General features: G+C 37.9%; 1 protein-coding gene across 1 annotated transcript in view; it reads left to right on the top strand.

The window, feature by feature from the left end:
• The first annotated feature begins 6,321 nt into the window (after window positions 1-6,321).
• LOC121367624 overlaps window positions 6,322-24,043 on the top strand; it is a 50,999-nt gene continuing 33,277 nt past the window's right edge. The window contains exons 1-2 of the mRNA XM_041491911.1: window positions 6,322-6,486; window positions 15,449-15,677. The gene's annotated coding sequence lies outside the window, so the exon portion shown is untranslated. The remainder of the gene's footprint in view (window positions 6,487-15,448; window positions 15,678-24,043) is intronic.

Below are 24,043 nucleotides of genomic sequence, written 5' to 3'. Positions count from 1 at the left end.
GGCCTTTGTTACACCAGTTGTGAAGCACTGGCTGGAACGAGAAATAGCCCAATGGGTCCACCGACGTGGATCGATCCTAGACCGACCGCGCATCCGGCGAACGCTCCTAAATGTACAAGAATGGACACGAGTGTTGCACAGAGTGGAGTTGCAAAGAGTAGAAGAGATGTTGTACACACGACATTGAGACCAAGCACCAGTCTGGCACAAGTAGGGAATATGTTTGTAATAGCATAAGGGCAGTTTTGTTTTATCGGACAGTTTATTTTGAAGCTGCGCGAGTGGAAATGTTTGTTGTTGTTTTGTATTAGGTTTGTGCCCACCTGTGTTGTTAACCTGGTCATGAGCTCGGAAGACTGACCAACACCTCAGTTCTGACCTTTAGGAAGAGTTGTTTGAAGAGTCGTGGCAGTAAACAGCACGATTCTCTCTGTTCACTGGAATGCTCGCCGCTGCATGTAGCTTTGATGGATGATTGTCTGACTTTGTACACACTCTGGGGCGGGACGTAGCCCAGTGGTACAGCGCTCGCTCGATGCGCGGTCGGTCTAGGATCGACCCCCGTCAGTGGGCCCATTGGGCTATTTCTCGCTCCAGCCAGTGCACCACGACTGGTATATCAAGGCCGTGGTATGTGCTATCCTGTCTATGGGATGGTGCATATAAAAGTCCCTTGCTGCTAATCGAAAAGAGTAGCCCATGAAGTGGCGACAGCGGGTTTCCTCCCTCTATATCTGTGTGGTCCTTAACCATATGTCCGACGCCATATAACCGTAAATAAAATGTGTTGAGTGTGTCGTTAAATAAAACATTTCCATTTCCAATATTTCCATTGTACACCCTCTGGGCGGGATCTAGCTCAGTCGGTTGAGCGCTCGCTTGAGGTGCTTTGGTTGCAGGATCGAACCTCCTCGGTGAATCCATTCTCCGATTGGGTGTTTTCCCATTCCAACCAGTGCCCCACGACTGGTATAGTAAAGGCCGTGGTGTGTCCTGTCTGTGAGAAAGTGCAGTGTGGAGGGGAGCAGGGGTGATCACTCGTCTATCCTGGCGAAGACTGATAATACACACATGCAAACATGGTTTTCGAACAACATTGTAGGCCTACTTTTGTTTTCAATCTCTGTAATAAACTAATGTGGGGCAGGACGTAGCCCAGTGGTAAAGCGTTCGTCTGATGCGCGGTCGGTCAGAGATCGATCCCCGTTGTTCTATTTCTTGTTCCAGCTAGTGCACCACAACTGGTATACCAAAGGTCGTGGTATGTGCTATCATGTCTGTGGGATGGTGTATATAAAAGATCCCTTGCTGTTGATGGAAAACTGTAGCGGGTTTCCTCTGAAGACTTCGAGTCTAAATTAACAAATGTCTGACATCCGACAGCCGGTGATTAATAAATCAATGTGCTCTAGTGGTATCGTTAAACAAAACAAACTATGTTTAACGTACAGACTGACAAGTACAAAGTATGTACGTTAAAAGTAGTTTGTTTTATTTAATGTTTATCAGCTACAGATAGGATATGATAGTGCTGGTCTGGATAGTGAATAGGATTTCAGGGCTGGTGTTTTATGTCTGTCTGTCCTTCTGTGTCCGTCCATTCATGCATTGACACATCGATCCATTTGTCTAACATTCATACATCCACAAATTTATCCATTCACCTATATCCATACATGTATACATGTATGCATTAAGCCATTACGTACGAGTCCACTAACTACTGTGCACAATCCACACAAACATACACGACTGTTTTCATAATCATGAACATATAAGAAAAGTTTGTTTTGTTTTGTTTAACGACACCATTAGCGCACGTTAATTTCTTAATCATCAACTATTGGATGTCAAACATTTTGTAATTCTGACACGTAATTATTTTGATATGCACTTTCCCACAAACAGGACTGTACACACCACGGCATTCGATATACCAATTGTAGGGCACTGGTTGGGACGGGAAAACCCCATGTGGGTCCGCCAAGGAGGTTCGATTTTACGACCCAAGCTACGCACCTCAGGTGGGCGCTCTACCGACGGAACTAGATTCTGCTACCAGGAACAACTGTATTATAGTCAGGGGCTGTTTATACTAGGTTTCACTGTGTGACAATGCATGCATCTTAATTCGACACGAAGAGTGAATTTCAAGCGCCGCAGTGAAAGGAAGGAAAGCGTATGATAGTTACACCACGGCACGTTATTTAAATGTCAAACATGGCGACAATTAAATCATATATTTAGTTTTAAAACTTGGTGATTGTGATAGTTTGTATAGAAAATATTTAGATGTTCCACTTTGTCTAGAGAATATTAACATGGCAAAGTGACACTTGGTCTAGAGAATATTAAATTGAAACATATTAATGTGACACTTGGTCTAGAGAATAGTAAATTGAAACATGTTAATGTGGCACTTTGTTTAGAGAATATTAACATGGTAATGGAACACTTGGTCCAGAGAATATTAAATTGAAACATAGTAATAGGACAATTGGTCTAGTGAACATTAAATTGAAACATGGTAATTTGACACTTGGTCTATAGAATAGTAAATTGAAACATGGTAATGGAACACTTGGTCTAGAGAATATTAACTTGAAACATGGTAAAATGTCACTTGGTCTAGAGAATATTAAATTGAAACATGGTAAAATGTCACTTGGTCTAGTGAACATTAAACTGAAAAATGGTAAAATGTCACTTGGTCTAGAGAATAGTAAATTGAAACATGGTAAAATGCCACTTGGTCTAGAGAATATTAATTTGAAACATGGTAATGTGACATTTGGTCTAGAGAATATTAACATGGTAATGGGACACTTGGTTTAGAGAATATTAAACTGAAACATGGTAAAGTGTCACTTGTTCTAGTGAACATTAAATTGAAACATGGTAAAATGTCGCTTGGTCTAGAGAATATTAAATTGAAACATGGTAATGGGACACTTGGTCTAGAGAATATTAAATTGAAACATGGTAATAGGACACTTGGTCTAGTGAACATTAAATTGAAACATGGTAATGTGACACATGATCTAGAGAATATTAAATTGAAACATGGTAAAATGTCACTTGGTCTAGAGAATATTAAATTGAAACATGGTAATAGGACACTTGGTCTAGAGAATATTAAATTGAAACATGGTAATAGGACACTTGGTCTAGAGAATATTAAATTGAAACATGGTAAAATGTCACTTGGTCTAGTGAACATTAAATTGAAACTTGGTAAAATGTCACTTGGTCTAGTGAACATTAAATTGAAACATGGTAAAATGTCACATGGTCTAGAGAATATTAAATTGAAACATGGTAATAGGACACTTGGTCTAGAGAATATTAAAATGAAACATGGTAAAATGTCACTTGGTCTAGTGAACATTAAATTGAAACATGTTAAAATGTCACTTGGTCTAGTGAACATTAAATTGAAACATGGTAAAACGTCATTTGGTCTAGAGAATATTAAATTGAAACATGGTAATGGGACACTTGGTCTAGAGAATATTTATAAGAAAAAGATGGTATACCGTATTTATCACTCTGGATCGAAGGAATATTTAGGTACGAAACTTCGAACAATAATTGTAAAACTTGGTTTGATATAAAATATGGTGATCTGACACTTCTTCTGGACAACATTTAAATGTGAAACATGGTCATTGATTCAACGTGATATAAGGTTTCACAAATATCCACACGTGGAAGAAACCCGCTGCTATCACATGCCATATTCCTTTCAAAAAGCAGTACGGGATCTCGTACGTGTATATTCCATAAATCAGACAGCACGTCCCATGCCGCCGACACCCCAGGTATGTCCCATGCCGCCGACACCCCAGGCACGTCCCATGCCGCCGACACCCCAGGCACGTCCCATGCCGCCGACACCCCAGGCATGTCCCATGCAGTGCGGTGGTTGCCTGAAGACATTACATAACTCATGTTGAATATCACTTTGACAGGGTGTTTTTTCCTCTCTTCTCATGGAGTGTGTAAAATGAATTGGTGTAATCATCTCATCTTGTTTTTGTTAGTGAAATAGCGGAATACAGCAGCGATCATTGATGTTAATCAACGTATCTGCACATCTGTTCCACACATGGTTATCGTGATCTGGATTGTTTTTTACACTTCTTCGTGAATTTTTTTTTTAAAGAAACCATGTGTTGAAATTACTCTTTGATACAACACTGGTCAAATCCACTCAATAACCGAAAGCCAATCTGCAAATGGCCGCATCTGGCTGAAAGATGAGTGTAATAAAACAGTTTGATGGCTGGAGATGTCTGCTAAATACTCCATCCCCCTGTCTATCCAAGTCCCTTCTCGTTATTGGCAATCATTGTACGTAATTAAGTGGGAAGTGTTACCACACCATCACCACAGAGGCCGATAGCTCCCGGATAATCAATCGACGTCGTTCTGTGGCTCATACCACTAATGTTAGACACATTATGAGTTACTCGTATATCAATATATATTCCAGTACCACCAGTACTAGACTTACCACAGTACCACCAGTACTAGACTTACCACAGTACCACCAGTACTAGACTTACTTCAGTACCACCAGTACTACACTTACCACAGTACCACCAGTACTACACTTACCACAGTATCACCAGTACTAGACCTACCACAGTACCACCAGTACTACACTCACCACAGTACCACCAGTACTAGACTCACCACAGTACCACCAGTACTAGACCCACCACAGTACCACCAGTACTAGACTCACCACAGTACCACAAGTACTACACTTATCACAGTACCACCAGTACTACACTTACAGACACATTACGAATTATTAGTATGTTAGACACATTATGAATTAGATCAATATATTCCAGTACCACCAGCAGTGGCGTAGGAAGGTGCCAAAAAGGGTGGGGGGCAATATATTTCAGTACCACTAATGTGATACTTTCAGACACATTATGAATTATATCAATATATTTCAGTACCACCAGTGTTAGTCTTACAGACACATTATGAATTATTAGTAAGTCAGACACATTATGAATTACTAGTATGTTAGATACATTATCAATTACTAGTATGTCAGACACATTATCAATTACTAGTATGTCAGACACATTATGAATTACTAGTATGTTAGATACATTATCAATTACTAGTATGTCAGACACATTATCAATTACTAGTATGTCAGACACATTATGAATTACTAGTATGTTAGATACATTATCAATTACTAGTATGTCAGACACATTATGAATTACTAGTATGTCAAATGCATTATCAATTACTTGTATGTCAGACACATTATGAATTACTAGTATGTCAGATACGTTATGAATTACTAGTATGTCAGACACATTATCAATTACTAGTATGCCAAATGCATTATCAATTACTTGTATGTCAGACACATTATCAATTACTAGTATGTTAGACACATTATCAATTACTAGTATGTCAGACACATTATCAATTACTAGTATGTCAGATACATTATCAGTTACTAGTATGTCAGATACATTATCAATTACTAGTATGTCGGATGCATTATGAATTACTAGTATGTCAGATACGTTATGAATTACTAGTATGTCAGACACATTATCAATTACTAGTATGCCAAATGCATTATCAATTACTTGTATGTCAGACACATTATCAATTACTAGTATGTCAGATACATTATCAATTACTAGTATGTCGGATGCATTATCAATTACTAGTATGTCAGACACATTATGAATTACTAGTATGTCAGACCATCCTCAGATCCTAGATCCAAATTCTGGCATCACCAAAAAATGATTCCAGGATGGTAATATTAATGTGAACTCGGTGTTTGATATACATGTGCATTTTAATAAATGAACTGTGCACATGTCTATGTCAAACTGTAAACTTTGTTTACGCTGCATTCCGATGATGATAAACTTTAAACGACCATATCTGCGATGTGTCTAGCGCTCACAGCTGACTGCTGACAGAAACGGTTCATGTTGTGAAATCGAATACATTTTATCAGTTGCTCACTGGGCAGCGTTTGGCAATCCCCCTTGAGACATTCAGTTACTCCCTTCACAATCAGGCATGTGCTTCATTCAGTGTAAATTGCTATCCGGCCTAACTGATTTGCTAACCGTAATTCTTTCCTCAACAACTAAGCAGTGTAGTGTCCCTCTGGGATTTCTTTCTTCTCCTCTTCGTTTTCCTTTGATCTCCGCCATTTGAATGGTCCTTGGAGACGTTTCTGGGTTTCTTACAGTCCGCGGTTAAGAGTCAGACTAGATTTAGTTATATATTTACTCAGTGCTGTCTGCTGGCGTTTTGTGTGCTGCTTGGAGATACGCTGTTTGTCTCCGCTGGCCGCTGTGTGAATGTTGCGTCTCATGTAGATTGTATGGAGATATTTCTAGGATAATCCGCTCCGTGTCTATAGACCTACATTGACAATCACTAGTGTCGCTTTGGTGTGGTGTCTTGTTGGTAATCTTGGTAAGTAGACCTCCTAGTCTTACAAATCCAATCTGTGAATATCAGGTGGTTAAATGGAGTTGTGTTTTTATAGGTTTTTTTATCAATCAGAAATGACTTTCCATTTTATTTTTTACTATGAATTTAGGCTGTTTCTGTCAGCAATATCACAGTACTGACATTACTAACAGTACAGTGATAGTGTCAGAAAAACAATAATTAAATCGAATAAACATTAGTCGTTTTCTATTTAAATGTCAATGATACATCAAATATTTTAGATGATTATCGTAAACGGTAGAATAAGAAAAGAGAATTAATCTTCCTACAGGTGTTAACATGGTAATATTTAGTACTTAATGCAGATCTATATTGCACATACTAGTATTGATTATGTTAATTAAATACCTTAACTAGCAGCAGTGTACAAATTATCTTTATTATGTACTGCAAATGGAACCAGGGTTTTTGTTTATTTGTTGTTATTGTTGCGTTTTGTTGGGATTTTTTTCTTTCTTTTTTCTTTGCTTTGCTCGTTTATTTAGAACAAATATTGTCATGTTTTAAGTCACATGACATAAAATTAATCGCCTATCCTGTTAACATTTGCCATGCATAAATATTATTGCTAAACTGCTGGTAATAATGTGTAAGTTATGAAAGGAAGGAAATGTTTTAGTTAACAACGCACTCAACACATTTTATTTACGGTTATATGGCGTCGGACATATGGTTAATGACCACACAGATATTGAGAGAGGAAACCCGCTGTCGCCACTTCATGGGCTTCTCTTTTCGATTATATGCACCATCCCACAGACAGGATAGCACATACCACGGCCTTTGTTACACCAGTTGTGGAGCACTGGCTGGAACGAGAAATATCCCAATGGGACCACCGACGGGGATCGATCCTAGACCGACCGCGCATCAAGCGAACGCTTTACCATTGGGCTACGTCCCGTCCCTGTGTAAGTTATGATGACTATTACATTTTGTTATACATATTTTAAAGCTGAAATGATACGTTACACTCGTGTTGTCATAGCTGAAATGATACATGTTACACTCGTGTTGTCATTGCTGAAATGATACATGTTACACTCGTGTTGTCATTGCTGAAATGATACATGTTACACTCGTGTTGTCATTGCTGAAATGATACATGTTACACTCGTGTTGTCATTGCTGAAATGATACATGTTACACTCGTGTTGTCATAGCTGAAATGATACATGTTACACTCGTGTTGTCATTGCTGAAATGATACATGTTACACTCGTGTTGTCATTGCTGAAATGATACATGTTAACCTCGTGTTGTCATTGCTGAAATGATACATGTTACACTCGTGTTGTCATTGCTGAAATGATACATGTTACACTCGTGTTGTCATTGCTGAAATTATGAATGTGTACGATAACTAAGAATGTGTATATACATTAAATATGTTTATTTATGTCAGTATGCGGGAATTTTAACGTGTTTAGGAGGGAAGGGACACAGCACAAAAATGATTTTAAAAACCCCAAACAAACAAACAACCGAAAGATTAATGTAATTTATTAATTTCATTTCATTTTAACTTATTTCCAATTGAGGTTCAAACACGCTGTCCTGGGCACACACATCAGCTATCTAATTTATTAATAAAGTGTGATTTCATAATGATGTCAAAAGAAAGTAAATCTTAAAAATAATAATAATGGAAACAAAGTGATAAACAAAACATTAATTTCATAACGTTTGATTTTATCACAACATCTCTACAGAACCAAATCTGATATTTGAAGTCAGTATAGCGTACAAGTTATACAACTGGGTTGTGAAATCTTGTGAAAGTGAGATCTTGTATAAACACCCGTTCTGAAACCGGCTGATATAAAGTGACACTGTGAATATAAATAACGAGTTATCGGCGTGGTGCCTGCTACGCGTTCACAATGAGGACATGTGTTCTTTGTTGGGCTGGCTTTCTCTGTAAAGTGCCTCGCACAGGGCCCCCACCGCCATCACCAGCTATCTGCAGCCCGCAGGCTGCCACCTCCCGTCAGCTTCACAGATTGCTCGGATTCTGTCACAATACCACCACCACCACCACTACCACTTGCTACACAGGTCACGGAGTGCTGTCATCAGGCCCCGTCTTATAGGTTACCATGGCAACGTGGTGCCAACCAAATCCACACTTTCAGGCACTTTTGTTGGACTTTATTTATTTATTTATTTATCTCAAGATGTCGGTAGGTGGAATTGGTTTAACTTCCAATTAAGGTTCAAACACGCACGCCAAAACCCCGAGAAAGCCATAGTTTGTACTCAAAACGAGATTTTCAAGATGTAAAAATGGTGGTTAAAACGTTTTTGAAGATGTAAAAGAATGTTATAATTAATTCAACTTGGTTGTCTTAAGATGCAAGAAGAGAGGTTTAACCATTTATTTTTCTCAAGATCATGTAAAATAAAAGTGGTTAGGATTTTAGTTTTCTCAAGATGGAAAAAAAAACGTTTCTACAATTTACTTTTCTTAAGATGTAAGAAGACTGGTAACAGGTTATATTTCTCAAGATGCAAAAATAGAGGTTACAACTTTTTTAAGAGAGGTCAGTTTATTCGTCTCAATATTCAAAAGGAGTTATTTCAGATTGTACAACCAAAACTTGCCTTTTGAGATCTCCTGATTAATACACATTAACCAGCCCGAGTTTTAAAACCACCTGCTCTTAAACGTCAGGTAGATAGATTCTTTTGGTAATCTATTCAGAAGTTAATAGTTGCCAATCCTCTTTGTGGTGGTCAATGAAGATAAGATAAGATAAGATAAGATAAGATAAAATTTATTGCATTTAAACATTCCACATGGGAACAGAGTGCACAAAATAACATTAGAAAGTTGCAATATCAACAAACAATTAATGACTATATTTTTACATACATATATACACATACATGTATGTCACTACTACAGTCTATTCATTATATTGGAAAACCAACTTGCAAATAACACCTATGTTGGCTGGGTCCTGATTTGAATGAATAAATGAATGAATGAATAAATGTTTAACGACACCCCAGCACGAAAAATACATCGGCTATTGGGTGTCAAACTATGGTAATGCAAACAAATAAGGTGATGATCAACATCAATATAAAAATTCAAGATTTAAATAAAAACAGTGTAAAGAACTGTGCAAAAATACAATTATCACAGAGAGACTTTTACTCAAAATTTCAATTTGTGCTGTATTGGCCATTCTCAACGAGAATGTTACACCCCTGCACTACGGTGAGGTTACAGCACGCGCAGGGGATTGTGGTGGTCAAAGGGAAGTATTGCCCAGTGAAGGGTCCTCTCGAGAGTGGCTGTCTTACAGACGAGGCACTAGATATAGAGACATGGAATCAAACACTATTTTGCCGAATGCTAATTCGACTCTGCATTGTGCAGAGATACGGTGTTGATCACGAATGGCGGTTTTGTCGTTCAGATTTATGAAAGAGGAATCCAACACACTGTTTAGTTGATAGTCTAACAGCTAACACTTGGTCATCACAATAGTAGGAAAAAACCCGCTGTTGCCAGATAGGTCATTCTTACTGTTTAGAAAAAGAAAGACTGTTTGTGTGTATTTTTCAAAAGACAAAGCTGCACATACATATAGTAGTCGTGAGCACTGGTTAGAATGGACAACCTAACAGGTTTGTCGACTGTGTGAAATGTGAACGGTTGTTTTTGTTTAACGACACAACTAGAGCATATTGATTTATTAATCATGGGCTATTGGATGTCAAATATTCATTCATTCATTCATTCAGAGGAAACCCGCTACATTTTTTTCATTAACATCATGGGACCTTTTATATGCACTTTCCCACAGGCAGAATGGCACATACCAGTCGTAGGACACTGGTTGGAACGGGGAAAAACAATCAAAGAATAGGTTTACTGAGGTGGTTTGATCCCTGTGTGAAATGAATCCTGTTTTGGAGCTAAAGAAGAAACCTGTTGCCATGTGTGTTACTTTTACTCATTAGAAGCAGGTGTCCTTTTATAAACACTTTTCTAAATGACAAGTTAGCACATATCAATATATTTGGTACACCAGTCGTGGAGCACTGGCGTATTCGACTTACTTTATACTTCCAGGGCCGTAGGGGGCAAGGGGGGCAGTTGCCCCCCCCCCCTCCGAAAAAAATCCGGAAAGCATTATAGAAACTTAAAGAAAATTCTCTTCTTAACTCTTTATGGAGTTTTAGACTATTAACTACTCAGTTGCCCCCCCCCCCCCCCCCCCCCCCAAACAAAAAATCCTAGCTACGGCCCTGACTTCCCCACTACATCGAGTGGTTCATTGAATTCATTCACTTTGAGTTGGATCTAGTGCTGGATATAAACTCGATGACTCGACATAACGTTAGAGAAATGTTTGTATAAATGTGAAATGAACAACTCGAGGTAGTAGGGAGGATTTGTTTTGCACAGTACTATATATATTATAATGTATACATTTGTGTGTGTAACGGACGATTTTGTGAAATGATCGGCAAACCAAATAAACATATTCGTATCCGAACGTAGATATGTGTATACATGTTCACAACGGATAACATTTACCAGCCTGTTTGAGGCTGGTGCATATAGGTGCTGGATTCAGATCCTGGCGCCGGCTTAACAGTTTAGTGGGGGAGTTAGGCCATTAAACCTCTGACCAATCTATTTCATCCTGCACCGACATGTAGGCAAGACAGCTGAGGTTTGACATAAAATACGAAATTAAATAGGCGACAAAATGGTTAGCGTTTCAGGAAGAAGCGTGATCTGGACCGGGGGGGGGGGGGGGGGGGGGGGTCGAATATGAACCAAGTGGACCTTTTTCTATTTTGTTTTTGCACCACCCGAAACTCCATATTTATAAACCTGTATGTTTTAGTACTGAAAGCGGACCATTTGCATCAGCGGAGGGGGGGGGGGTGTCGTCCGATACCCCCCGAAACCCCCCCCCCCCAGCCTATGCCCCTGCATTTTATGTGCAATTAAAGACTTAAATAATAGTATGAAGGCACAGTTATTCCTAATATTATGTTGTTTATTTACAGTACATGCATGTATATCAAACCTAGATTTTGTTTTGTTCGGGGTTTTTTATTGGTGCTATTTAATTGTTTTATTGTGGTTTGTTTTGTTGTGGTTTATTTTGTTTTTGGGTTTTTTATTGGGGGTTGTGGTTTTTTCTTTAAAAAAACAACAACATTTATTTGTTTGTTTTTGTTATGTTTTGTTTGTTATTGTTGTTGGTTATTGGGGGATTTTTTGGGGTTTTTTTTATTAATAATATTATTGGGGGTTTTTTTGGTTTTTTGTTTGGGGTTTTTTACTGCACAATTCAATGAAAACACTTGAAGGGATGCTCATTTGATAACGGAGGAATTTAGCTGTTTGTGCGTTGAGAAATGATAACTGTGGGAAACGCTAACACGTATTGATCTTTAAATGCCAGTCTCAGACAACAGGATGTCTGTAGTATTTACATACTTCGCAGGCCGCACACTGACTTCACAAAGCAAACAGTTCTCCATTCAAGTCCCTTAAAGATTTCTCGTACAGTGTTGGTTAAACATGCCAGATTCCCCACATAACAAATGTGCTTAAATTTGACATCCATAATTGATCTACAGATTACAACAGCTTTATCATTGTGGCACAAAAACTGTACTTAGTCTGTTAAAAATGTTTTTCCTCAAAATGTGACATTTGTCCCAAAAATAGAACACGATGTAGCAGAAGTCTAAGAGAATTCACCTGAGGTTTAGAAAGAAAAGGAAAGTGGAAAGGAATATTTGACGAGTGGCGGATCCAGGAATGTTTGCAGGGGGGGGGGGGGGGGGGGGGGGGGGGTAGTGCTACATGCAATTTAACAACATTCAACATATTTTAATTACAATTATATTGCATCAGATATGGTTAAGGACACCACACAGATGATTAGAAAGGAAACCTGCTGCCATCATACCTTGAACTTAACTGATAGAATCATCTCAACTGGACCCATTCTCTGACTGGGTTTCCCCCATCACAACAGTTCATCATGACATATATCAAAGGCTCTGGTATGTGCTGTCCTCCCTGTGGAAAAATGCATTTAAAAGATCCATTGCTGTTGATGAAAAGACAATGAGTCCATAATTACCAAATGTTTGACTTCTAACAGCCGATGGTTAATAAATCAATGTGCTCCAGTGGTGTCAATAAACAAACAGACTTTAACTTTCATGTGAGGCCTGTCAATGTAATATGTGTCTGTCCCATAATGATAATAATAATGTTATCTAATGTTCATAACTGTATAGATGATAATGATAAGGAGGCCTCTACAATCAGGTGGTTTCTTAATGGGTGTTAAAACCAGGGCTATAACTAGTAGGAATAGGGGGAACCGTTGCCACCCTTAAAACATTCTTCTTGGAAAAGACCTTATACTGTACCCACATTCCTAATTTTGGTTACTGCCACTCCCTGGTATAAATTAAGTTTGTTTTGTTTAACGACACCACTAGAGCACATTGATTTATTCATCATCGGCTATTGGATGTCAAACACATGGTCATTTTGACAGTCATAGAGGAGAAACCTGCTAAATGTTTTCATTAGTAGCAAAGGATCTTTTATATCCACCATCCTACAGACAGGATAGCACATACAACGGCCTTTGAAATACCAGTCGTGGTGCACTGGCTGGGACGAGAAATAACCTAATGGGCTCACTGACAGGGATCAATCCTAGACCGACCGCGCATCAAGCGAGCGCTTTACCACTGGGCTACATCCCGCCCCCTCTCCCTGGTATAATACCAGACCTCACAATTTAAGGGGAGCTGGGCTCCCCATTACTGTCCCGAGACTTTCAAGGAGAGTAATCTTTACCTCCCCTTAAACAAGAGCAGGAAATATTTTAAGGAGGGGACCAAGGGTAAAAATGTACATGGACCAACTCCCTAAAAAAAAGTGACTGATAAAATTGTAAACAAATTGGTCAAGCAAGAGGCACTTTAAGTTTTTTTTTAGAGGGGGACAGATCCCCCGGGTGCCCTCTCTTGTATCCACCCTTACCTTAGCATGTGCATTTAAAGAAAGAAAGTACTGCAAAAGGATTAAATATCAATGGGTATCACTTTAAATATTTTCCCATAATGAAAGTTAGTGGAATGATTAATCACGGCAAGGTGTAAGTATACCATTTAAGATTATTTGGTATGAAGGTTACCCCATAATGCAGGTGGCTGTCGAACCTAGGTTAATTTATACTGTATTCAATTATTTCAGGTGTTGCTGGTTTTGGATCATGTTAAGGTGGTCTCTGTAGGTAGGTAGGGCCATACCTAATTGAGGTTCTGGGAGAGGATCCAGTCACATCCCCCTCCCCCCACAAAAACAACAACAAACAAAACAAGTTTACTATTTTGTTTTTAAAATTCCAGTGAATATGTAGTAAAATGTCCACCCAGATCTCCCCCCCCCCCCCCCTTTATTCAGACTTAGGGTCAGAGTTAGGATTAGGGTTAGTTTTAATTGATTGATGGGCTGCCTGTCCAGGACAGTGGGTTAGTTGTTAGTTTGTTAGTGGTTAGTGAGAGAGAAGAGGGTGTAGTGGCCATTGAGCCCATAAGAACTTGCTCTGGGTTGGAGCCAGTACCGGGCTGCGAACCCTGTACCTACCAGCCTGTAGTCCGATGGCTTAACCACTGCGCCACCAAGGCTGGTAGGGTTAGTTTTAGGTTAGGGTTAGGATGAGATTCCCTCTTTATAGAGGGCTGGGATTTAGAGTTAGGATTAGGGTTAGTTTTAGGTTAGGGTTAGGATAAGGTTCCCTCTTTATAGAGGGCTGGGATTTAGAGTTAGGGTTAGTTTTAGGTTAGGGTTAGGATAAGGTTCCCTCTTTATAGAGGGCTGGGATTTAGAGTTAGGATTAGGGTTAGTTTTAGGTTAGGGTTAGGATAAGGTTCCCTCTTTATAGAGGGCTGGGATTTAGAGTTAGGATTAGGGTTAGTTTTAGGTTAGGGTTAGGATAAGGTTCCCTCTTTATAGAGGGCTGGGATTTAGCTCAGTTGGTTAAGTGCTTTTTGAGGTGCTTGCGTCACAGGATCATACCACCTCGGGGTTTTTCTCATTCCAACTAGTCAAAGGCCATGGTATGTGCTATCCTGTCTGGGAAAGTGCTTCTAATGAAAAAATGTAGTGGGTCTCCTCGGATGACAACGTGTCAGAATTACCAAATGTTTGACATCCAATAGCCGATGATTAATGTGCTCTAGTGATGTTGTTAAACAAAACAAACATTAACCCTCTTTATATCAGTAAATGTTAATGGTGGATATGCCTGAACTTTCAGTGGATATAGGCATGAATATGTAAGTACACTTTGATGTACTGACCTGTTATTGAGTGGGGTGGGACGTAGCTCAGTGGTACAGCGCCCGCTTAATGCGTGGTTGGTCTGGGATCGATCCCCATCACTAAGCCCATTGGGCTATTTCTCATTCCAGCCAGTGCCCCATGACTGGTACATTAAAGGCCGTGGTATGTGCTATCCCATCTGTGAGATGGTGCATATAAAAGATGCCTTGCTGCTAATCGAAAAAGGAAGCCCATGAAGTGACAACAGGTTTCCTGTCTGAATATTTGTGTGGTCCTTAATCATATGTCTGACGCTATATAACTGTAAATAAAATGTGTTGAGTGCGTCATTAAATAAAACATTTCCTTCCTTCCAATAACCGATGATTAATCTTCTGGTGTTGTTAAGCAAAACAAACTTCCTTTTCCACTTCTAAGATGATTCTTCCAAATTACTAAATGTTTGACATCCAATAGTCGATGTTTAATAAATCAGTGTGCTCTAGTGGCGTTTTTAAAAACACCCAGCTTGTTACTGAGCATTGTTAGAAAACTGTGTGTGAAGTCTGATTTTCTGTGTTTTGTGTATAGGTCCAGTGACCCTGAAGACCCTGAAGACCGAGAGAGTTTGATGTATTGATCTGTGAGATAGCCCGCCTGTTGAATGTGTCTGTGAGGTGATCACATCCACTCATACAGTGTGTGGATTAACTGGTGGCTTCTCAATCCAGACAGACACATGGCCGGCCCTGTCCCAGCTACACACTCCGTGTGAGTGCAGCAGACTCCAGTCTCGTCATGACCACCATACCCCATTATGGTGAGTAGCCTTTTAGTTGGCATTAATTGATGATTTTTAATTCACTTTCATGCCTGTATTCATATACACCATCCAGGTACATATATACATCAACTATTTGGGCTATCTTTTGAGGTTGGTTATAATACAAAGATTTGTACTTTTGGACTATTTTTTGAGAATAGTTATGCATGTAATACAATTTTTTTAAACTTTTATGTTTATATCTAATTAAGGTTTGAGCACGCTATTCTGGGCACAAACTTTGATAGTCTGGGATGCATTGTGGGACTTTTGAAATAATTTACTTTATGTTTGTATCTGAGGTTCAAATTAATTAATAACAAACTATATTTTATATACATTTCAAGCAGGCTACGATTATGGTAACTCATTACATATACCACAACACATACATTCAACAGGGGCAGGATATAGCTCAGTCATTTGAGTGATCGCTTGAGGTGCTTGCATCACAGGATCGAACTACCTCAGTGGATCCATTCAACTGATTGTTTTTTTTCTCGTTCCAACCAGTGCACCATAACTGGTCAAGGGCCGTGGTATGTACTTTCCTGTCTGTGGGAATGTCATATAAAAGATCCTTTGCTGCCTTAGTAAAAATGTAGCAGGTTTCCTTAGATGACTTTGTGTAAGAATTACCAAATGTTTGACATCCAAAAGCTGATGATTAATTAATCAATGTGCTCTAGTGGTGTCATTAAACAAAACAAAAACATATATTCAATAACCAGAATATGCCACAACATAACATGAATGTGAATAAAGTCCTTTTACAAATGTGTTTGTTAAATAATCAGTTCCATAGAAAATTCTAAGCATTACAAGGCAATACATTAAGAAAATAGAGTACAAAATATCAAGCATACGGCATGCTTTTGTTCATATTTTCAAAATATCAAGCATACAGCATGCTTTTATTCATATTTTCAAAATATCAAGCATACAGCATGCTTTTATTCATATTTTCAAAATATCAAGCAAACGGCATGCTTTTATTCATATTTTCAAAATATCAAGCATAAGGCATGCTTTTATTCATATTTTCAAAATATCAAGCATACGCATGCTTTTATTCATATTTTCAAAATATCAAGCATACGGCATGCTTTTATTCATATTTTCAAAATATCAAGCATACGGCATGCTTTTATTCATATTTTCAAAATATCAAGCATACGGCATGCTTTTATTCATATTTTCAAAATATCAAGCATACGGCATGCTTTTATTCATATTTTCATTGTTAACTAATAGCTATATAGAGTTCGAAACTCATCAGTACATTTCTGCAGCTAGTATTGGAAATAGAATGATGGAAATGCATGGTGAAAACATTTCAGGCCAGCTTTTTTTGCCCAAATGCTTTCATTGTTTCTGCCCAAATGTGAAACTCTGCTCCAACACTATGGTTGGGGGTAGTTGATCCCCCCCCCCCCCCCCAATCCCCTATCTCATACGCTTATGAATCGTGCACAAACAAGATACTTCTACATGTAAAATTAAGATTTAAGTATTTATGTTTCTAAATCTGTGATTCTCCCAAACCTCTCATCATTACCGGATGAACCAAGTTGATAATGAAGATTAAAATAGCAGCTAATAGGTTATAAGTTATAACTGACATCGTAGTTTATCTTCTCTGTGATGTACTGTCTACAGTGGGCTGCCATTTAATAACATCCGATTAGGAAGTGCCACTCTAAGTCCAGCACCATTAGATTATCTGACCTTGACAAAAGTGTATAAATCAAAGATGCTAGCAGTTTATAATGATATCATTTATTTTCATGTTAGGTCAAACAGAATAAATTTCTGGCCTCTGGTCAGCGTGCGTGTCAATTTTGACACTCACATGTTAAGTTTTTAATTTAAAAAAAAAAAAAAAAAAAAAAAAACAACATTTACATTGATTTTTGCCGGGCTTTTCTTGCTAGGACTTAAAACCGCATTTGGAGCCAAAATGGTCTTTATGCTGGCTTGGACCATTAGCTTTCTTTAATTTGTCTCTGAAACAGGTCCTGTTATTCTAAATGAGTAGTATGGCTTGTTTTAAAAATATTTGCGGCCAAAGTCGAATTAATAAAAATTGCTATAAATGTAAAGGAAAATATTTAGGGTACCAAGGCAAGGGAGGGGGCACCATGGCCATTGAGGATGAACCAAGGCAGATGAGGAGGACAGAAAAAACCCACCTACCGGTAAATATACCCACCTTTTCTCTGTAATCCATAAAAAAAAGAGTAAAAGATGCTGCATGGCCGCATCAATTCTGGAACTTTGGTCTGACCACAGACCGATTTTTTTGTTTAGCCTTATATACAATTAAGGTTAAAGCATGTTATCCTGGGTGTGCAAATCAACTATACATCTGGACAAAGCTCTCTAAAGCCACATTGCATCATCTTGCAGAACTTCTTCTTGCAAGGGGTGGGATGTAGCCAAGTGGTACGGTGCTCGCCTGATCTAATTTCGGTCTCAGATCGATCCCATCAGTGGCCCATTCGGCTAGTTCTCATTCCAGCTGGTGCACCACGACTGGTATATCAAAAGCTGTGGTATGTGCTATCCTATCTATGGGATAGTACATACAAAAGATCCCTTGCTACTAATAAAAAAATGTAACAGGTTTCTCCTCTAAGACTATGTCAAAATTACCAAATGTTTGGCATTCAATAGCTGATGATTGATAAATCAATGTGCTCTAGTGGTGTCGTTAAACAAAACAAACTTTTTCTTCTTGCACTGCACTGAAAGATCCCAAAGTTGTGAGAGTTTATTGAAGTAGGCCCCTGGTCCCCATTCCACGAAGCGATCTTAGCCCTAAGATCACCTTTAGTACACAGCTACCTTATGCACTTATGGTAATCTTGGTGCTAAGATCTCTTCATGGAACTGGGTCATGACTAGCAAGTTCAAGACAGATTAAATGGCCAACCTGTTGCTGTAACAAACATGACTACAAATTAGTAGCAAGGGATCTTTTCTTTGTATTTTTAAAGACAGGACAGCACAAGCCATACAATTTGATATGTGGTGATTTAGCACTGGTCAGAGTGTATGGATATACTTAGCCTAAAATAAGTTGGGTGGCAGTACAGCTAGAATAAAAATGTTTATTTTATCATAAAATACAGGGTTTAAGCTGTCATTTGCCAAATCTCCAAATGTGATTTAAAATTAAATTTGGCAAAATATGTCAATACCAATTCATCAAAAAGTTAATTCAAAAACAGTGAGTTTGTATGTGTATTTCATTTCATTTCAACTTATTTTCATGCTTAGGCCAAGTAAAAAAATTTGTTTGGTTCCTGTTACATGCCAAAAACATGGTAGGTAGGTAGGGAAAACTTTTTTTAAAAAGATTTTTCTTTAACGTAGCCTCTTTGACTTCGGCTTTCCATAAGAATATCAAACGCATTTTTATTTTTAACATGGGTAACTGGAGTTATGTCAAGTTCATCATCTGTTGTGCAACAAAATTTGATATATTTAATAGAAAAACGCTCGGCCAGCTGGCCAACAGTGACGTTTGAATCGTCCACCGCGATATCGTCATCTTTTAGTTCAGCTTTACAGCTGGCTTGAAAATGAAATCTGACACCGGGAGGGTGAATGGTAGAAAATAATTCCTTGAATGTCGTTTCATTTGAAATTGATTTAAATAATATTATTTGATTTGAATGAGCACATTTTTGACATTCTACTCTGTAAATGGAAGACGCCATTGACACCACATGCTCTCGGACGTGTTCTCGTACTCATTAGGAACTACTCGGAACTTGTGAATCCGATCGGAACACCTCGTCATATTCCGCTACGCTTATATTTCGTGGAAATGTACGAGGAGTTCCGAATGGCTCTCGGAAGCTTTTCATTTGGAACTCTTCGGAAGTAAAATTGCGCGAAGTGTTCCGGGTCTTCTGGTAACGAGATCTTGGACTGACAGATCTCGTGGCATCTCTCTGCAGTTGTTGTTTTTAGAGTCGACGAAAATTAGGATTGATATTAATGGATTATTAAATAAAACAGATGAAAAAAGGGGGGGGGAGGTTAAAAAAAGTTAGGGTCGGCACCAAAAATCTAGGGACGGTCGGGTAACCGGAACCAAACCATTTTTTTTACTACGCCTTATATCCAATTAAGTTTCAAGCACGCTGTCCTGAGCACACACTTCAGCTATCTGGGCTATCTGTCCAGGACAGTGGGTTAGTTGTTAGTTGGTTAGTGGTAAATGAGAGAGAAGAGGGTGTAATGGTCTTACACCTACCCACTGAGCTCTTAAGAACTCGCTCTGGGTTGGAGCCAGTACCGGGCTGCGAACCCTGTACCTACCAAGCTATAGTCTGATGGCTTAACCACTGCACCACCAAGGCTGGTTGTATGTGTATAGTTATTTTTAAAAAGAAATCTGTTTAGCTAAATGTTACTTGAATTTGGCTACAAATTTTCAGATCAAATTCAACAAAGCTATTAATTTTTGGCATCCAGTTTAAAACCCCAAAAAGAGCTATTTTCTGGGGTGTGCAATTGCCCCCACTTGGTATGACCGTGGTATGGTTACACCAGTAAGTCTAACATTGAGATTTGAACCCAGTACCTACCAGCAATAAACCAGATGTCCTGATTAAAGCTCATCTCACAGTTACGGCATGGCTGTGTAAGATTCATTCAGAAGTTGTTAAAACTCTGTTAATCACATCATAGAAGGAAATTTAATCTCTTCAAGTTTACTGCTGAAATGTGGAGAGAGAGAAAAAAAATCATATTTACAGAAGGTCTAATCTTTTGATGCCAGCTGTTTGCCTGTTTACGATTGGCCAACACCAATTGAAATAACTAGCCCTACTTGTTTGTGACTGGTCAACAGTAGCTGACATAACTAATCCATGCTATTTATTTTAGATAGTGTTGTCTATACATCAAATTTCAATTTCAATTTCATTTTTGGAATATTTTGTACACTTTGAGATTAAAAACATATAAAGTATCTGCATATATCAGAAGCATTTAAAATATCTTAAATATTTGCTTGAGATAATTTTAGTAGGTTCTGAGCAACAGTTATGGCAACTTGCTTTTTCAAGTCAGTAAATAACTTTATGTTTACACATTTTCAAATTTTATTAGCAGAATTTAGCTCAGTGGTAGATTACATGAGGTGAAAAAGATCGTGGGATTTTTCTTCCTCTTACATTCTGACTGGTGCATTTGCTGATAGAAAAAGTGGCCTGCATGTAATGTGTAATGAAATATTTAAAAATTCCTATATTATACATTTTATTTACATCATATCTGACACTTTGCAGTAATAATAGATGACTTTTAATAAGGAAGGAAGGAAATGGTTTATTTAACGATGCACTCAACACATTTTATTTATGGTTATTTGGCATCAGACATATGGTTAAGGACCACACAGATATTGAGAGAGGAAGCCTACTGTTGCCAATTCATGAGCTAGCCTTTTCGATTAGCAGCAAGGGATCTTTTATATGCATCATCCCATAGACAGGATAGCACATGCCATGGCCTTTGATGTACCAGTCTTGGTGTACCTTTAATATTCTGTTGCATTACTGACACTTTGAATGTGAGGGATGTAGCCCATTGGTAAAGTGCTCGCTTGATGCACAGTTGGTCTAGGATCAATTCCCATTGGTGGGCTCATTGGGCTATTTCTCATTCCAACCAGTGCACCAAGACTGGTTTATCAAACACTGTGGTATGAGCTATCCTGCCTGTGGGATGGTGCATTTAAAAGATTCCTTGCTACTAATGGAAAAATGTAGTGGGTTTTCTCTCTAAGACTATGTCTGAATTACTAAATGTTTGACATCTAGTAGACAATGATGAATAAATCAATGTGCTCTAGTGATGTTAAAACAAACTTTAACTTTATTGATACTTTGATGCTGTTTGTAATTATATAATTGTGATATGTGATGCTTCTTGATCATAAACATACAGGCTCCCATTTTTGTACGGGGGGCAGACTGGGTTTTGCCCGAAAAAAAGAAAAAAAAGCCCGAATCTGGATAATAACATTTTTGTTTTAGATTAATATTACTGCCAAACAGCTATATAGGGTTGTAAATGAATCACTATTAATTTGTACATGAATTGCGACTAATACTGTGGGTATATTGATGGAAATACATGGTAAAAAGGCTTCAGGTTAGCACATTTTGCACGAATTTGAGGATTTGTTCCAACACTAGGGGGCCACTTGTCCCCTCCCCCCCCCCCCCCCCACTCCTGTCCCACTGTCTCATACACTTATGTTCTTGATCACTTATTGCAAAATCCCAAAACATGATATAAACATGTATATGTGAATACACCATCCCACCTTTCCCATCCCCACCATACAAATGTATCCACAGTGCTAATGACTATGAAGCAACCACATTTGTTTTCTTTCAATTTCCCAGTTTTTGTTAATATTAAATGTTTTATATTTAAAATCATGAATTTAATTCAGTGTAATTTTATGAATATACATGGCTGTATTTTCATTTTGTCAGAACATTTTAAATAAATATGATAAATATATCTTTGAAAGTAGTTATTTATAAATATACTGAAACCATTGAACAGAACATAGCTCAAAAGTTTAAATATATTTAAAAAAAAAAAATTCCTTCAGCCTTGAAATATCTTCTTCTTCTCATTCTTCGTTAGTCAAATCATCAGACCATCATTCCCACAAAAGAGGCGGTGTTCATTAGTCCAGTGACTGTTCCATGCAGTTTTGTGCAAGTGATATATGATAAATATATATTTCAAAGTAGTTATTTATAAATACATTCATAAATATACTGACACCATTGAGCAAAACATAAGCTCAAAAGTTTATACATTTAAAAAAACATTCCTTCAGCCTTCAGGGTTTTAGTGCTGTAATCATTGCCATTGATTAACCCATTAAATTCACTAACCGGTTCACATAAAGCCAATCTGTGGCCTGAAGACATTACACTGGAAATTCAATCTTGCCTCACGTGTTTAGTTTATTAGCTAGGCCAGCACACAGTTTAAGCTCAAATTAGTCACTTTATGGCTTTTTATGTCAGTGAGTTGAGCCACAAAGCGGTTGTGTTAAAATAGTTTATCAGTGGTTAGAATCGGGCTCCACCCTTCTTGGAGATGGTATCTGTCAGCTGTTTGATTTCTTATTCTCTGTAATGTCTTCCAGATGAAACAATTTTGTTTAGCTGAAAAATGCTTTATCATGGTATTACGGTATACTTGATGACATAAAAAAAACAGGAATAAATAATTAAATTAGAAGGATATAAAACTGATGATATCATATTTGATGACATTCAAAAACCTGAAATAACTATAATTAAATTAGAAGTATATATAAAAAAACTAGTGAAGAATGTTTTATCTTGATATTATACTTGAAGACAGAATAATTAAAGTTTGTTTTGTTTTATGACATGCAAAACCAAAATCCAGCCTGTGCTGGGCGGTATGCAAATTTGTTCATGATTATACATATATTGCCCATAATTAGTCCTTATTTAGTCATTAGAATAGTATGATGTTTGTATGTGTTTTGTTTGTGCATATGTTTTGCATCCAGTTCCGTATGTGGAATGTCTATATGCAATAAAGTTTTTATCTTTTATCTTTATCACTAGAGCACATTGGTTTATTAATCATCAGCTGTTGGATGTCAATTATAAGTCCCATAATATATAGTCAAGATATCCCATATCTGTAATATATTACAACATCATCTAATAAGGCCTATATATTTAACATACTTTAGTAAAATCCATGTGTTTAGCATTTCATCATTTCATATACCTAATTTTTTAATGGCCATATATATAGCTTGTTGTCATAAAGTGGTTACAGCACAATGTTTCTCAATATTATTCCGTACAGTTAGTACAGCTGATGCCTTTAATACTTTACCACTAACGAAGAACTCTTGTAATCATGTGAAACCAATGAAGATAATTTAATTGACAACCAAATCTGTGCTACTGATTTACATCATTCTCACACACTGATGTCAATTACGAGTCCTGTAGAAACGATATCTGGATAGGTGGAGAGGGCACAGTCTAGTGGAGGGAGGCACAGTATCTTGTTGTGGTGAGGGGGCACAAACTAGATTTTTATCTTTATTTATATAGAGGAGGACAAACAAATTTACTTTTTTTTTTATCAAGTAGGGTATAGTCCCTCCCCACCCCACCCCACCTCTGCCCCGGTTCCTATGAGCCTGATTTACAGACCACCAAGTGGTACTACTGAGTACATCAATCTCAGATACTGGTGACAATTACCAGACATATAGGAAAGTAGGAGGGGGTTACAATCTCTGGTGGAGGGGGCACAGGCTC

The sequence above is a fragment of the Gigantopelta aegis genome, chromosome 3 (assembly GCF_016097555.1).
Source record: "Gigantopelta aegis isolate Gae_Host chromosome 3, Gae_host_genome, whole genome shotgun sequence".
Lineage (NCBI taxonomy): Eukaryota > Metazoa > Mollusca > Gastropoda > Neomphalida > Peltospiridae > Gigantopelta > Gigantopelta aegis.
Note: the sequence above shows the minus strand (reverse complement) of the source record. Positions and strands in the feature narration are given on the sequence as shown.